The sequence below is a fragment of the Caloenas nicobarica genome, chromosome 4, assembly GCF_036013445.1.
Source record: "Caloenas nicobarica isolate bCalNic1 chromosome 4, bCalNic1.hap1, whole genome shotgun sequence".
Taxonomy (NCBI): domain Eukaryota; kingdom Metazoa; phylum Chordata; class Aves; order Columbiformes; family Columbidae; genus Caloenas; species Caloenas nicobarica.
The window spans coordinates 3,445,651-3,459,953 of record NC_088248.1 but is presented as its reverse complement, the minus strand read 5'-3'; the positions used below and the strand labels follow the sequence as shown (position 1 = coordinate 3,459,953).

General features: G+C 38.5%; 1 protein-coding gene across 1 annotated transcript in view; it reads right to left on the bottom strand.

Annotated features, from left to right (window-relative positions):
• The window catches only part of BMPR1B (bone morphogenetic protein receptor type 1B), a 222,748-nt gene that overhangs the window by 125,802 nt on the left and 82,643 nt on the right, over window positions 1-14,303 (bottom strand). The gene's annotated exons all lie outside the window — the stretch shown is intronic.

Sequence of the window (14,303 nt, the reverse complement as noted above, 5' to 3'; positions counted from 1 at the left end):
TCATGATCTGATGTCCTCATTTTTTCAGCTTTACTTAACACATGTATCTTCCTTGTCTTCACACAATGAATGCAATAATCTAAACGTCATCACTGGATTTTCTAATGTATCAGAGTCTTCTGATTTAAGATCTATTGCTGCTGGGACAGAGGTTATCCTTGATTATACCAGCTGAAAACCCACACTGACTCTGCTACTGATGACAGCTATAGAAGCACACAGAGTTTACACTAGGCTAACAGCAACTTTTGCTATTACCTCGTGATAAATCATGTCAAGAGCACCAAGACTTCCTGACAAGTTTTGATCTTTCCATGCTGTCAAGCTTCTTTCCTCTGAAAAGCCAAGATTCCAAAAGCAGGAGCAACGTGAGGTGTGCCGAGTCCATCCCTGACATAAAATCTGCACGGGGTCTGAGATGTGCAGTCTCATCTGGGACTCCTTGACCTACTTTACAGGTCGCCATGATCCACTTACATGGATCACGTGAAAATTAGAGATGAAATACCACCACCATTCTGAAATAGGCTTCAAATCAGCTTTTTATGACAATCCTGCCCCTTGCTTTGTATTCTCACACCTTCTCATCTAGAAGAATGACTTCTAACCAAAAGATGACTACCATTTATACAAATCCAAAGTGATTCAAAAAGTTACACACCATGAGATAGTAACCGACGAAACATTCCAAAAGCTGCACTGGCAATAACGAGAATTATTTCGGTGCCATCTCAATTGCTCTTGTAAGAAATCACGTTATCTTTATTCTAGAGATGTAAAATGAACACCCTAATTAATGGAAGACTGCTCTTTTTAAACTAAGTTTCCACGCTTTGCATCATCATGGTTCAAGTCTGAAAACGGTGATATATTTCATTAATACAGAAAAGTATAACTACATGTAATACCTTCAGATTATTGCAATAAATTGTTCAGTCACTTCCAGTGAGAAATAAGGTGTCTATCTTTCAGATAAAACACTCAACTCCAAATTGAATTTATTACTTCATATAATCACATAGTTGTCAAGGTTGGAGAGAATCTAATGCAATCCCCCTGCTTAGGGCAGGGTCACCCGGAACCCTGAGGGTCTTGGCTGGTCCTGAATGTCTCCAGGGATGGATACCCCACACCTTCTTCGGGAAACTTGTGCCAGAGTCTGAACACCCTCATAGTAAATAAACTTCCCCCCTCACCTCTTATTTTTAAACAGAATTTCTTGTATTTCGGTTTATGCCCATTCCCTCCAGTTCTGTCACTGGGCACCACTGAAAAGATCCTGGTTCGTTGAATTGACAGCTAATGAGTCTTCCTAAATAAGCTACATAAACATTGAAAATACATCTGATCTAAACACCGGATTAGAGGGAAAGGTAGAAAGAATAAATATCTTCAGAAATGAATGGAAAAATTCTCACTGTGTACCACAACTTTTTGGTTTACCACAGATCATAATTTATTCAGTCAGGTATAGATGTTTTCACAATTATTCAGTCTTGGCCTCATTCCCCATCACTCTTCTCAACATGTTTTTGGAAAGTGCTAAAATGTAATGAACACGAGCCCATGTATCAAACTGCTAAATTATTAAAAATGAGACTTCAAAGCTTGAGAAGTCATTGGCGATTTCCTTTAAAAAACATTTTTTTTGTTTAAAACTTCCCTGCTTTGTGCCTATATTGCTTCCAAAACCTTTATCCACTGGCTACTAGCTGAAAGGAAAAAAAAAAAAAAAAAAAAAAAGGGAAAGTATTTTCTGAACCCTGTTCCATGTAGCTGCAAACCAATTTTATGACTACACAGCCAGGGTGCTCAACATGTGGCAAGAAAGCCAATTATGGCCCATGAAGGTTATAAAATGCAGCTATCAACAATCTCTCCCTCCCCGTAACTACATAACTGATTAAAAGCTGATTAACCGCATGTATTTTCTTGTTAATACAAGCAAGCAAATTTTGTTCACCTATCTGGGGAGCTGGTAGCCTAGGAAAGTATGGTTGTGTGGCTTTCTTGTAGCTTAAAAAAAAAATAGTAAATGCAAGGGGAATTCAGAATTTTAATATATATATACATACATATAAAAATAAAAATCAGAGGGGATATTACTTTGACCCTCTGTCTCTTTTTCACACAATTCCTAGTTTTCTTGCAGAAACTTTGGGTCTTTTTACTTCCAGACATTACAGGAGTTAGGCTGAAATTGGTCAATTGGTCTTGAATATTGCTAATACATAGACGTGCAGATGGACAGTGTGGTCACAAAATCCTGATGGGATCCTCAGGGAAATTTTGCATTAATATCTCTCATTTGGCATTTGGGAAAAGTTCAAGCTGTTTTAAAAGCACAAACTTAAGATAGTTCATGAAGCCTGACGCTCAGCTGGTACATTATCTACTGCAAAACAGGAGAATTGAGATGAAGAACCCAGCACCTGCCTGACTTTTTAGCTTCTGGATGCCCACGATAAATTGCTAGTTTATTTGTCAAATATAAACTATTTTTCTTCATTTTTCATTAAGCTAAAAATAAAGCAGCTCAAAGATAAAGCTACAAATAAGCAAAATCCGGAACGAAAACATCCTGAAAATTACATATAGTCCCACTACATTGTCTTGAAAAACAACATCTTAGGGGTGGGGGTTAAGGCATAAATGCAGTACATGAGAAGTAAAGTGTTTTTAAAATAAGGTAGCTTTTTTTTTTTTTTGAACTTTCATTTACATTTTTCTGCAACCGGGAGCCGATACAGAGAAAAATAATTTTAGTCATAATAGCTTGTGATAGAAAGGTTTTTAGGGTTATTATGTCCCCTTCCGATGAAGGAAAGATATGGAGCCCAATGGAAAAATGTTGGATACTTCACACAATTGGAACCAGGAGGTTACAAACCTCCAGAAAATGTCACTGATTAGGTAACATGTGCCTAAGTGAACTGACGTTGGACAAAAGCAGTTCTATCTCATCTAAAATAAACAGAGGTGGGAGAAGAACAGAGAGAGGCAGCTCCTGAATGATCACCAGAAAAAGAAGGGAAAGATTTAGTCACCCATGATGGAAGAGAAGAAAACTGCCCAGAAGAGGAAGCTCTCGGATTCTTCAGACATAGTTGAGGTGTTTGCAGAGTCCAAATATTAAAAAATAGGATTAATGTACATGTGCTAAAATTCACATGCTTTACAGCAAATCAGAGGTAAGTACCACCTGCTAATTTACGTGCAGAAGAAAGAGGTGAAATTCACTTTTAGCACCTAGAAGAGAAGCATTTGTCAAGAGGATGGTTACTACGGTTAAGGACAGGAACAAGAAGTCCGTGTTGCAAGACTCTTCTTGGAAAAGTTAAAATAATCTAAGCTGTATTCACTTTCCATTTATTGAAGAGAACAAATCCAGTCCATTTTATTTGTCATTTTAATGTTCAAAGTAGTTACATAGAAACTGATGTGTAGTAAAAAGTTGTTATATACCAAACAGATTCCACGTCAATCTCACTGCTTCTTTAATTTTTGATGCTGGTATTTTATCCTCACAAAGCTATTTCAGAATCAACAGGCTGGCTTCCAAGCTTATTAAATCAGTAAAAAAATTAAATATTATTTATTATTATTAGCCTAGATTTGGCTAAAGTCAACAAGACTACACTACAAGATACATACTTTAGAAATTAGGGTAAGAGAGTATCTTTGAATTACTACCACATGTGCCTCAAATTATGTTCAGGGAGGCACCAGTTCCAGCATTCAGAGTTTCTGGACGTTACACCAAAGTGTAATTTACAGCAGACCTTACACATTAAGCGTTCATGGTGGTAGCTGTGTGTCTCATTATTTTTTAAAGAGAGATTTGGATGACAGTGATTTGTCCCACATGCAGAGACCTTGCACATAACCGTGTTAGCATCCACGGTCTGCCTATTCAGGTCACGGTTTTCCGTCTCTCTCCTTGACTTTTCTTGGCTGTGCATGCCACTTATTTGCTTATATCAGACTTGCACCTTACATTTTAGCGTGTCACCGTATACATCTGTCTTTCACCTCCTAAACAACGCTTCATACTACATTTGTATTGTTTTGCTTCTCCATCCTTGTGCTCAAACACGTGCTTTAATCAAGGCTCGGAAACTGTCCACCCTCTTAGCCAGACAAATGCCAAAATGTCTCCAGATTTTAAGCTTTCTTTTGGCTGCAAAATGATCTTCCAAACATGCACAAGCTGTAAACATCACAGCTGGCTTCTCATGTTTGCAAGCAAGTGAATATTTTTCTGGCTACCTCTACAGCTGCAGAGATGCGTGCTGAGATGCAGCTGATCACGGTTGCTCAGAAGAACCACGCAAGATGCAACGAGAGCGTCAAGAAGCGGTCACTGTGAGGATGGCACACAACACGGCAGGTGAGCGGCGATGAAAACGCCGCACAAATCAAAGCGGGAAGGACATCTTCCACCGCCTTTGCTACACGGTATGAGCGTTTAGGCTCTTTTCAGGCTGATATCAAGAACAATCCCACTCTGACACTCATTGCACTCCTGCAACAGCACAGCCAAAGAAATCCTAGTACTTTGGGGACAAAAATTTAAAAGTTCAATGCGCAGAACTTAGGAAATTGAGAAGTACTCAGCAGATCAGTGCCTGTTGGAAGGATAGAACTGAAAGGTGTTGAGGTTAAAGGCTTAGGAGATACTTAGGGATTTACAAGAGAAAGTGGATGAGCTCACACCGACTGAGACTAAACAAGGAATATGGTTTTTTTCTGGAGAGGGAAGAGCAAGGGTCACAACGCACTGCATGAAAGCAGTGTCTGACAAAACACATTTCTACCTGTTCCTCCTTTACGCCTTTCTTGTCTGCCTCCTTTTTAGACTATATGTAGGTTTAACACAGAGACATCTTTTTCCGCCCCCCCCACCACGTTCAAATCCAAGTCCTTGGCCACTAGCTATGATCACAACAGGGAGAATGACAGCCCAACTATTTTTCACCCTGGCACTTAGGCACAGGCTACATTTTTCAGGCCTAGCTCTCTGGTCCAGCTCCTGGAGATGACACGGCAGCTCACTCGCACCTCATTCTGCAATGTGCAGAGAGAACTGTTTGTTCTCTTGCTGCAACAGCATAAAAGCCAAAACGTCTTGGGACTCCGCAGCAGCCCAGGGCTCACCCTGCAGCTACAGTCTTCAGCAACAGCTGGCATTACGACAGCACCATAAAATCAGAGAAGACGCCGAAACCAATTAAACAAATGTCACTGATGAGCTTGCTACTGAACTTAGCTGCTTGAATAACATCCACTGCTTGAGAAGAGGTAAATCCCACCAAGAAGGGCACAAGTTATCACACATGGTCCAGTTCCCTCTCCATGGTCCATGGCTCTGCACGTGTTAGTGCCCACCACACCAAGGGAATGCTGAGCAAAATGCAGCTAGAGAATGTCAGCTAAAAAACAAGCCCAAGCAAACAGATTTTATATGAAGCGTCTTGGGAGTGGAGCAGCGGAAAGGCAACAGCTCCACAGATGCTGTTTGCCCAGTGTCCCTGTGGGAGGACTTGGCAGAGCCTCGAGCCTGGTGCTCTGTGTGCCCATGGGCATCCACACGGCCTCCAGCATTGCAACCCAACTCCTCACGGCACATTTCTGACCCTCGACGAGTCTGAAAACAGCTTTTCTCCTTGTACACTGTACAAGGAAGACGAGTTCTCTTTACAGATTTCCCTACTCCCACCCCAGAGTAGAGAGGAGTTTTCTTTGTCTGCTATTTGATAGTCCGCTGGTATAAAATCTAGGCCCTGAAAGTCATTCAAAAAACTGTTTTGCTTCAGTCTGTAGTAATAAAACTATACAACACTATAAACATTTTCCGCACTGGACTTCAAGATGTTTGGCGCTCTAGCTGGAAACACTGCTCCTTTTGTTTTTACATTACAGCAGACCCCTTTACACCCACTTTCCATCAAGACACTGAATATTTTTGTCTTCTATTTTCTGCAAGGAGAGCCCTTTCTAAAGCTAGGCAAGAGACTTATGAGCAAGTATCGTCGCTCCAGACCTAAGCACATCACAAATCAGACTCATCGGAAAAGCAGAGCGATGCCCAGGGAGCAATTTTTCCTTCTGTAACCATCCGAACGCACAGGCTGGACCTACATCTCTCAAGTTGCGAGAAAAAAACCAGACCCCATATGAAGGCAAAATTTCCTTTCCATCAAAAAATTTAATTTGAAGTTAACAAAAACAATAAACAAACTCTCTGATGAGTGTTGTCAGTCTATATCTAAGGAGTCATCTTTTGTACTTGAACATATTCTTTCTGCCTCACATCTGCAAGTGCCGGGCAGGTAGAGCGAAAGCAGAGGTATGAAATTCAGCAAAACACCATGGCCGTGCTGCTGCTGGCTTCTCTGTTAAAGCTGCCAATAGGAATGCTAGTGTTTCAGCTGGGCAAAGTTTGCAGGGAGAGGTAATATCTTTTATTAGACCAACCGATACAGTTGGAAAAAACAGACAAGCTTTCGGGCGGTGAAAGCCTTTCCTGCTGACCTGAAGAAGGGTTTGTTTGTCTGAAAGTGTCTGGTTTTTTCCAGCTATATTGGTTCATCTAATGAAAGATGTTACCTCTCCCTGCAAAACCTGCCCCACGTCAGAGTCTTTGAGCATTGTGGGTACCACAACGATACCATTACATTTTGGGTGTACTGATGGTTTGCAGCATATACTTCTGCATTTGCTCTAACAGGCATCAACCCATTTCACAGAGAACAGTCTACTGTTTTTAAAGGCAACAGCTTACTCTAAGTTGTACTCATTGCCAGCACAGGCCAGCATAAAGCTGATGGTGATGAAGGCAAAAAAAAAAAACCCTCTAAACACCCCACCCCCAAAATAACCCCAAGACCTCTTATTACCATTCACATCAACCATCAGAATAGTCTCCAGGTATGACATATATCACAATACTAGGAAATGCCGGGAGAGCACAGATTCTTAAGTATCTACTGAAGGAGCAGTAAAACCATCTCTGTAGGGGATTTTTCAATAGGACTAATGAGATAAAGTTATTTTCGAGACACACTCGCAACCTTTCTCCTGCGTTGTGGCCACGCTTACTAGGACCGATCTTGGCCAGTGATGCTCTAACATGTGAACTGCACCCTAAAGGTTTTATCATGAGGATAAACATCTACATAGCAGAGGGAAAAATACACAGAGATAAGTACAGCCCCTCAAATACTGTGGGCCTCAGGAAAGTCTTCGTGTCCTACATATTACGATGTTCTGAGTAGTTCTGGTAGAACAGATGAAGTAGCTGACTGACCTGCTTCAAGGTGATGCTAGGAGATGCAATAAATATCTGAAAGCTCATGTTAAGCTAATTAAGACATACTTTTCTTCCCATAATCTGCCACTAACTTTGGCACAAATCTAATTGAAAGGCATCTGCACTGCAAATGAGAAAAATCAATTGTCACCCTCGACATGCAATTTACTGGTTTTTATTTAGAAAACAAACTGTATTTAAACACTCTTCATTGTCTTCTCCTTTCACTCAAATGTTCATATTTTCATTATAATAACTATTTCAGGTTCGTCTGTGTAAGAAGGGTGTCAATAGGAAAGCCACAGTTAAGTACATTTTTTGGACATATTCTGTTACCAAGACATCTTTGGGGGTTATTTCAGAGGTCTATGAAGCAAAATATGAAACGTTTTTCATGACATCTGAAGAATGATAAAAATTCTATTTTCCAGATCTCTTTGTATTCAAGTTATAAATACATCTTCCGTATTTTTATGTGACTCAGTGCTGTAACTGTAGATTAATTACATTAGTTTCAGTGGAATTTCTCCATAGTTTTGCTTTGCCATGCAGATCAGAATGGACGTGGTCATTACAATTAAATTACTTGATACTGTATATTGTAGATTATATGTATCGATGACTGCAAAATTATTTTCCATCATAAAGTGTTTCATCTCTACAGGATGTTTGTTGTTTTGCATTTTTTAAATAAAAATAATAGCTAGAAAATAGATTTATTTTGTAGGTTAAATTTTTATAACGTGAGCTGGTAAATATTTTTCTCTGAGATCTACTTAAAGCCCGCTAATATATCTTTGTGCAAACATCGATTACTCTCTAGAACCTTCTTTTGGGTGGGGGTAGGACATGGAAAAACAGCTTTGTAAAGAAGTTAGTTTACTGAAATGAACTAATAAAACAATCCTCAGCCTGTTTGTACATCTGAAATAAACCAGACTGACTAGAAATGCAATGCCAGAGAGCTATAATTTCCAAAATGATATGGGGGTTGAGGGAAGAAATTAATTTCTGCATGCTTCAAAAAAGAAAAACAGTAAGCTAAAATCAGTACAATTAAGTTCCTACAGCTTTCCCCATACTAGAGAATTTTAAGGTAATGAGAAAGACACTTTCCTCAGAGGATAATTGGTATGATAAGAACTAGTCCCAAAATATTTTCTACATAACTGGTTGTTTCTTCACTTTGTGTTCTAATTACCTCTAAAAACTAAGTGAAAACGATACACAGATGTTGTTCCACTGAACACGAGACTTTTTACGCTCATTTCAATGTAGAAAAGAAGATGCCAAAAAATGAGTTTCAGACGTTTTTTAACGTTGGAATGCAAGTGGATTTTTGCTAAGCGTACCACCCTGGTGTGAGCTGGCCTTCAAAAGGGGGTGTGTGGCTGGAAGGTGCCCTCCTGCCCAGAGTGTTGGACGGCGCAGAGTCTACAGACATCAACCATCAGTCGCTGGGTACCATGATACTTCAAATATTTGAAGGAATGACCTTTTCTGTGGGCATCAGTCACTTCATAGACTCACACGTTGGTTTAGGTTTTCTGTGGTTATAACAGAGGACAATTTTCACGGGTTCTGGCACATCCGGGCTAATAATAATTTGCATTCATATTACTTACATATTATGCGCGTTCAAGTCTGCTTTAGGACACAAATGGAGAACAGGTGAAGCAGTCTTTTGTAAAGTTCCTCATAGAAGATGAAGGGATTCTCACTGATAATCGCCAGAAGACATTAGTTATTTCTTTCATTAGATTATTTCTCTATATGCAGACACAAGATGAGCACCATTTGATGAACACCCAAGACACGGACAATGTAGCCCTGTCCTTATCTAGGGTCTCATTGCAAAGTTAGTATTGATTTTCTTTTAGTATTTTTCAATCAGCTCACAGTCACTCACATGGTTCATAAACCATCTCCCTGCCTCACGAAGAAGAGAGATACTTAGTTGTTGCATTTTTTCAGATTATTTTCACAGGAGATGCAGGTATCTTATTTTCAAACGGAGGGAGGAAGCACCCCAAAAGATATAGGACTGAGATAACAGCATTAATTGGCAATGAGTTGTCTTATGGCCATATTACACTGTACGGCTTGGACCTTTTGTTTATACCTCCTATTTTTGCTAAATCAAATGCAGACACTGCTGAGTGAAACACATCAGATTTCCTGGCTGGTTTGTACAAGTCACCTAAAAGATACTAAGCCTTAAATTGAAGTATTCCAGACAAAACACAATCTAAGGATCTAAAGGTCCACCCACATCATTCTTTGACACCTTTCAGCTATTTACAGACGGAGCAAGATAGAAAATGAAGCGGAACCACAAGATTGATGAATTCCCGGTTTTACTTAGTATCGAGGCTCCATATAAAGTGGCCTCTAAACCATCACAGAACTCCAGGGTGTGCAGAGAAATGGAGCAAGTCCCTTTGACCTGAATTGTAAGAACTGAAAAGAACTTTAAAACCTCTATGCACAGTCTGCATAATAATGATATTAGAAAAAAAAAACACCACAATAAAATTCTTCATGCAAATTGCCATCTGGGCCAGGAAGCTGAGTACAACACTGTTTTCATCATCTTTAATGATGCACAGTTTAGTTCAGGGGGAGGGGGGAAGGAAATGGGACCAACCTTTGACCAATATGACAGCAGCATAAGTAATCTCTTATTGCATTATTCAATGATTCATACATGGGGACCTGTTACATTACTGGCCTGTTAACAGTATCGCGGCTCCTTACTTCTGACTTTTTTTCGTTTTGTGTTACATCAGACAAGCCCATTGCTGTCATTTGTAGAGAACGGAAAAGCTGCGACAGTTTTAATATAAAACACAGGAAAAAAATACACGGCAGCTGTTCATATTTTCTAGGAAGCCTGTTATATTAATGATGTCATGGAAAAGGCTGGAATCTATTAAAATGGATCAGACAGGCAAGCCATTCAAAGCCTTTAAACAATACACATATACAAGCTGCACCGTGTACCTTACATTAAAATAAAATCAAGCAAAGAGTGGAGTTTCTTAAAAATACTATTGAGAACGGGCAATTAAGGTCGTTTCATAGCTCTAATTCAATAAATTCCTTTTACTACTGGAAATACCCAATAAAGCAAAATACAAAAGCCACAACCAGCTCACTATCATTTTTGCCTGTAAAAGCATTTCAATCTATTTTGAAACCACTGGCTCAAGCCGCACAGGAACAAAGAAGCTCTCCCAGCAAGAGATTCTCCATTGACAAATGAGACTTTTTAACACCAGGTATAAGCTTCAGCTCATTAGGAAGGGAGTTTTGTTGGCCTTTCCCCCCACATCCAACCTGGGAGTTAAAGCATGAAGCCAAGGGGAGTCCCATCCAGGCACACTGTTTGACTGGTAATTAGCAATCAGATCGTCCTCCTAACACATACAAAAATACTTAGTCCGACATGCATATACTCCTGCTAATGTAAAATCATATTTTGATCCCACATTCTTTGAACATTCAAGCTGACTTTTTGCGTATTCAGAAGATGGAAAAGTAAAGCAAGGCTGGTAATGTTTAATATTTTTAAGTCACAATAAAAATACACAGACCAAACCAAAGTAGACACAAATACCACAGACAAAATTTTAACTTGTATACTGGGAGGGCAGGAGGAGCAAGAGCTATAGTCTTCAAGACAAGAAAGGAGACCCTCAATTCGATAGCAGCTTTAAGTAGTTTGGAAAGTAACAATCCCACCTTTCCTTGTGTTTCTCCAAACTCCACTGAAGTCACCTATATATGACATCAAATTTTGAATATTCTGAGGTACGCTGACGAGGTCACATGTAAAGGAAATATATTATAGAGGAATCATACAAATTTGAGATCTAATGAAAGTTGGTATGACATTCCTAAACTATTTTCAACTTATCAAGTAAATTTTCTACCTGTTAATTATAAAATGCCAACTATTAATACAAACAAAATCAATGAAAATACCTTGAGACTCAAAAAAATAATGAAACTATAGATTGGTTTAAAGTGGTAATTCCATCAAGTCATTTGACAAGATCCTTTTGATTACAACCCCGGTCAGTTATGCAGATGTAAGTTAAATTGCTTTCATCATACTCCATATTAAACTACATTGAACACTACTACTACAACATCTCTACAAAAATTAATTACTAGCAGAACTACAAACCAAAATTCAAATTGCTAATCAAACTAAAAATCCCCCGAAAACAATGACCCTAATTTCACAGGTGCATCCACACTAAGGCCGTTTAACCCATCCTCCTGCAACTGAGTATGTACAAAGAAATTTCTGAGTTCACACAAGTCGAGCTGCCAAATCAGATCCCTACAATCTTCCTCACGTTCCCAGTCCCAGTAAAAGCAATAGGTTGAACATGCAAGTAGCTCTGTGCACTTAACTAAAGGCTTGAAAGATTTGAGACAAAGTATAATAAAACGAGTCTGAATGCTTTACCGTAGGCACCCCAAAGTATTCATAAATTGTGACTTTAAACTGTTATTGAATATAATAAAATAGCGTTAACATTTCAGATGAACATTCAGGGCACACTTATAAACTATTCGGTGATTAATGCGCTTGTCTCATGTTTTCAATTTTCATTGCTACTGGAGGTCATAAGTTATGATGTCAGCTTCAATCTGGATTTCCGTTTTGAGCAAATCTAATTTAAAATTATTATACTAAAGGCATATGGTAAAAGCTGCCTAAAAGTTCTATGCTGAGTAATTTTATTTACTCCGTTACTAGGGTAGATTTTACATTCTAGTGCCACCTATTCATCAAGCAAACGTGGTTTGGGTGTATCTTCCCATACAGTAAACATGCCATAGGTTGAATGTGCAGGAGCACAACTCGTCTATACTGAGACGCAACAGCACACTTGCCAACCTCGAGCGCAGAGGTTTGCAGAACTGGGCCAATAATACAAAATTAATCAGCTCCCCTTCTTCTTCTTATATTTTTATTTCTTCTTTCCACTGAAAAAATATTTGTGGAACAACCACAATTAAGTTAGAGCCCTCCTCAAAACAAAACCAAGCTCAAATAGGTTATTCAGGTGCACAACGCATGAAGCACCAGATTATTATTACTTTTTCCTATAATTTATTATTGATTTTTCCATTAATACATGGTAGTGCAGATATACAAATAAAATATTTATATACAGCCTTTGAAGTACAACAATTCCCTATATTGTTGGAAAAGCAGCAGCAGACACAAACACCACAACACACTGGAGCTGCTTCAACAATCGCATAAAGAAGCGCATTCAAACTTTAAGTAGTCAGTAAAACTTCAAAGCTTGATTTGAATTACAAATGGTTAACTGTTAAAAAGTTACTGCTGAAAGAGTGAACAATCTTCTACGGCACTTTACAGGCAGAATCCTACAGCACAGTCTACACCAGTTCAAAATTATTGTATTACTCAAATGTAAATCTAAAAATAGAAATTACATTGAAAAAAGTATGGAGCTAAGCATGTTTTTTTCTGTGTTTAATTCACTAGTGCATTTCCCTCGCAAAATGATTGAACTGGCTTGGCACATAATACAAGATATCCAAGGTATCCCCATTCTCCGGGGAGACATTTTAATCACAGGGTAATCCAATGACCTTCAGAAGGTCCTCAGTGTAAAGCAGTAAAAGTCATTTACAGTTATGTAGGTGTATAACCACATACAATGTATACGCCCATGCAATTAAATTGGTACTGTTATAATCTTTGTACTAATCCCTTCTGAGATCCAAGCAGATAAACAATAAACTAGAATATTGGAGAAGCAGGACCAGCATTTGCTATCATGTAGTTATATATGATAAGTCGATTACTAAACACAAAAAATATTCAAAACCAACAGAAAAAATGAAAGTTTCTTGTAAAAGGAAATACTTCTAAACTCAGGTCAAAACCTGTTTGAACATGTAAAATTAAAAAAAAAAAAAATCATTTTCTACAGGCATGGCAAGACAAAGATTTGGGACAGACACCAAAAATTAAAAACATTTTAATGGTCTTCAAAATTCTTACATGCCGTGTCCCTATATAAATAAAGATTAACATAGAAAACATCACATTTAATTCATTTGTTTAGGTTATAAGCTCTGGAAGATAGTAGATAGCTTTTTATTTTCTTAATACATCCACGCAACTCGCTGGCACTTCAATGATAACCTGTCCATTTCTATAAGAAAATCTACAATTTTTTTTTAAACTTAACAGACATTGATTCTTTCAAAACCTACACATAAGTAACAAAGCACCAGAGTCATATAAATTTTCTAACACCAAATGCAAATTAAGTCACGAAACTGCTCTAGGAAAAGTTCCAGGAATGCAAACCCAAAGGAATTTCAATGCAATTTCTCAGTCTCAGGCTCTGTACAATACTCAGGCAAGGTAACAGAATATGGTGCAGTCAAGAACAGCTATCTGTTTATGGAAAATGTTTAATTATCCGATTTCAACAACTTCCTGAATTTTGTTTATAAGCTTTAAGATGAAATAGATTTATGTAAATGGATGAAACTGAAAGGATGGCAAGGGTTCTGTAGAGACAACAACTCACCAAGTTTTCATTACCTTGGAAAAGTGGATATACAGTTCATAACTTAAAGGGCATCTTCATATGTTTGTAAACGTGTATCAGAATAACATATTTCTTTGCCTTTTACTTGGAGTCGTATGAATTGCTTACCTGTGTTCTACCAGTCTGCATCATAAGGAAAATAAGCACAAGCCCCACTCCCTGATGTGGCCAGGTAAGACTTCTCACATTTTATTTTTATCTCAGCTGTGACTATACGGCTTACGGCACCATCTCCAGCAAATTGGAGCTTTTCCCATCATGAACAGAGCAACTATTTAATCTTTCAACAAACCTCCTGAAAAGCCCCAAATTCTTTTTCTCAAGCACAAGGCAGGAGTTTTAACAGATTGTTTAAACAAAGAGCTGCTGATTTT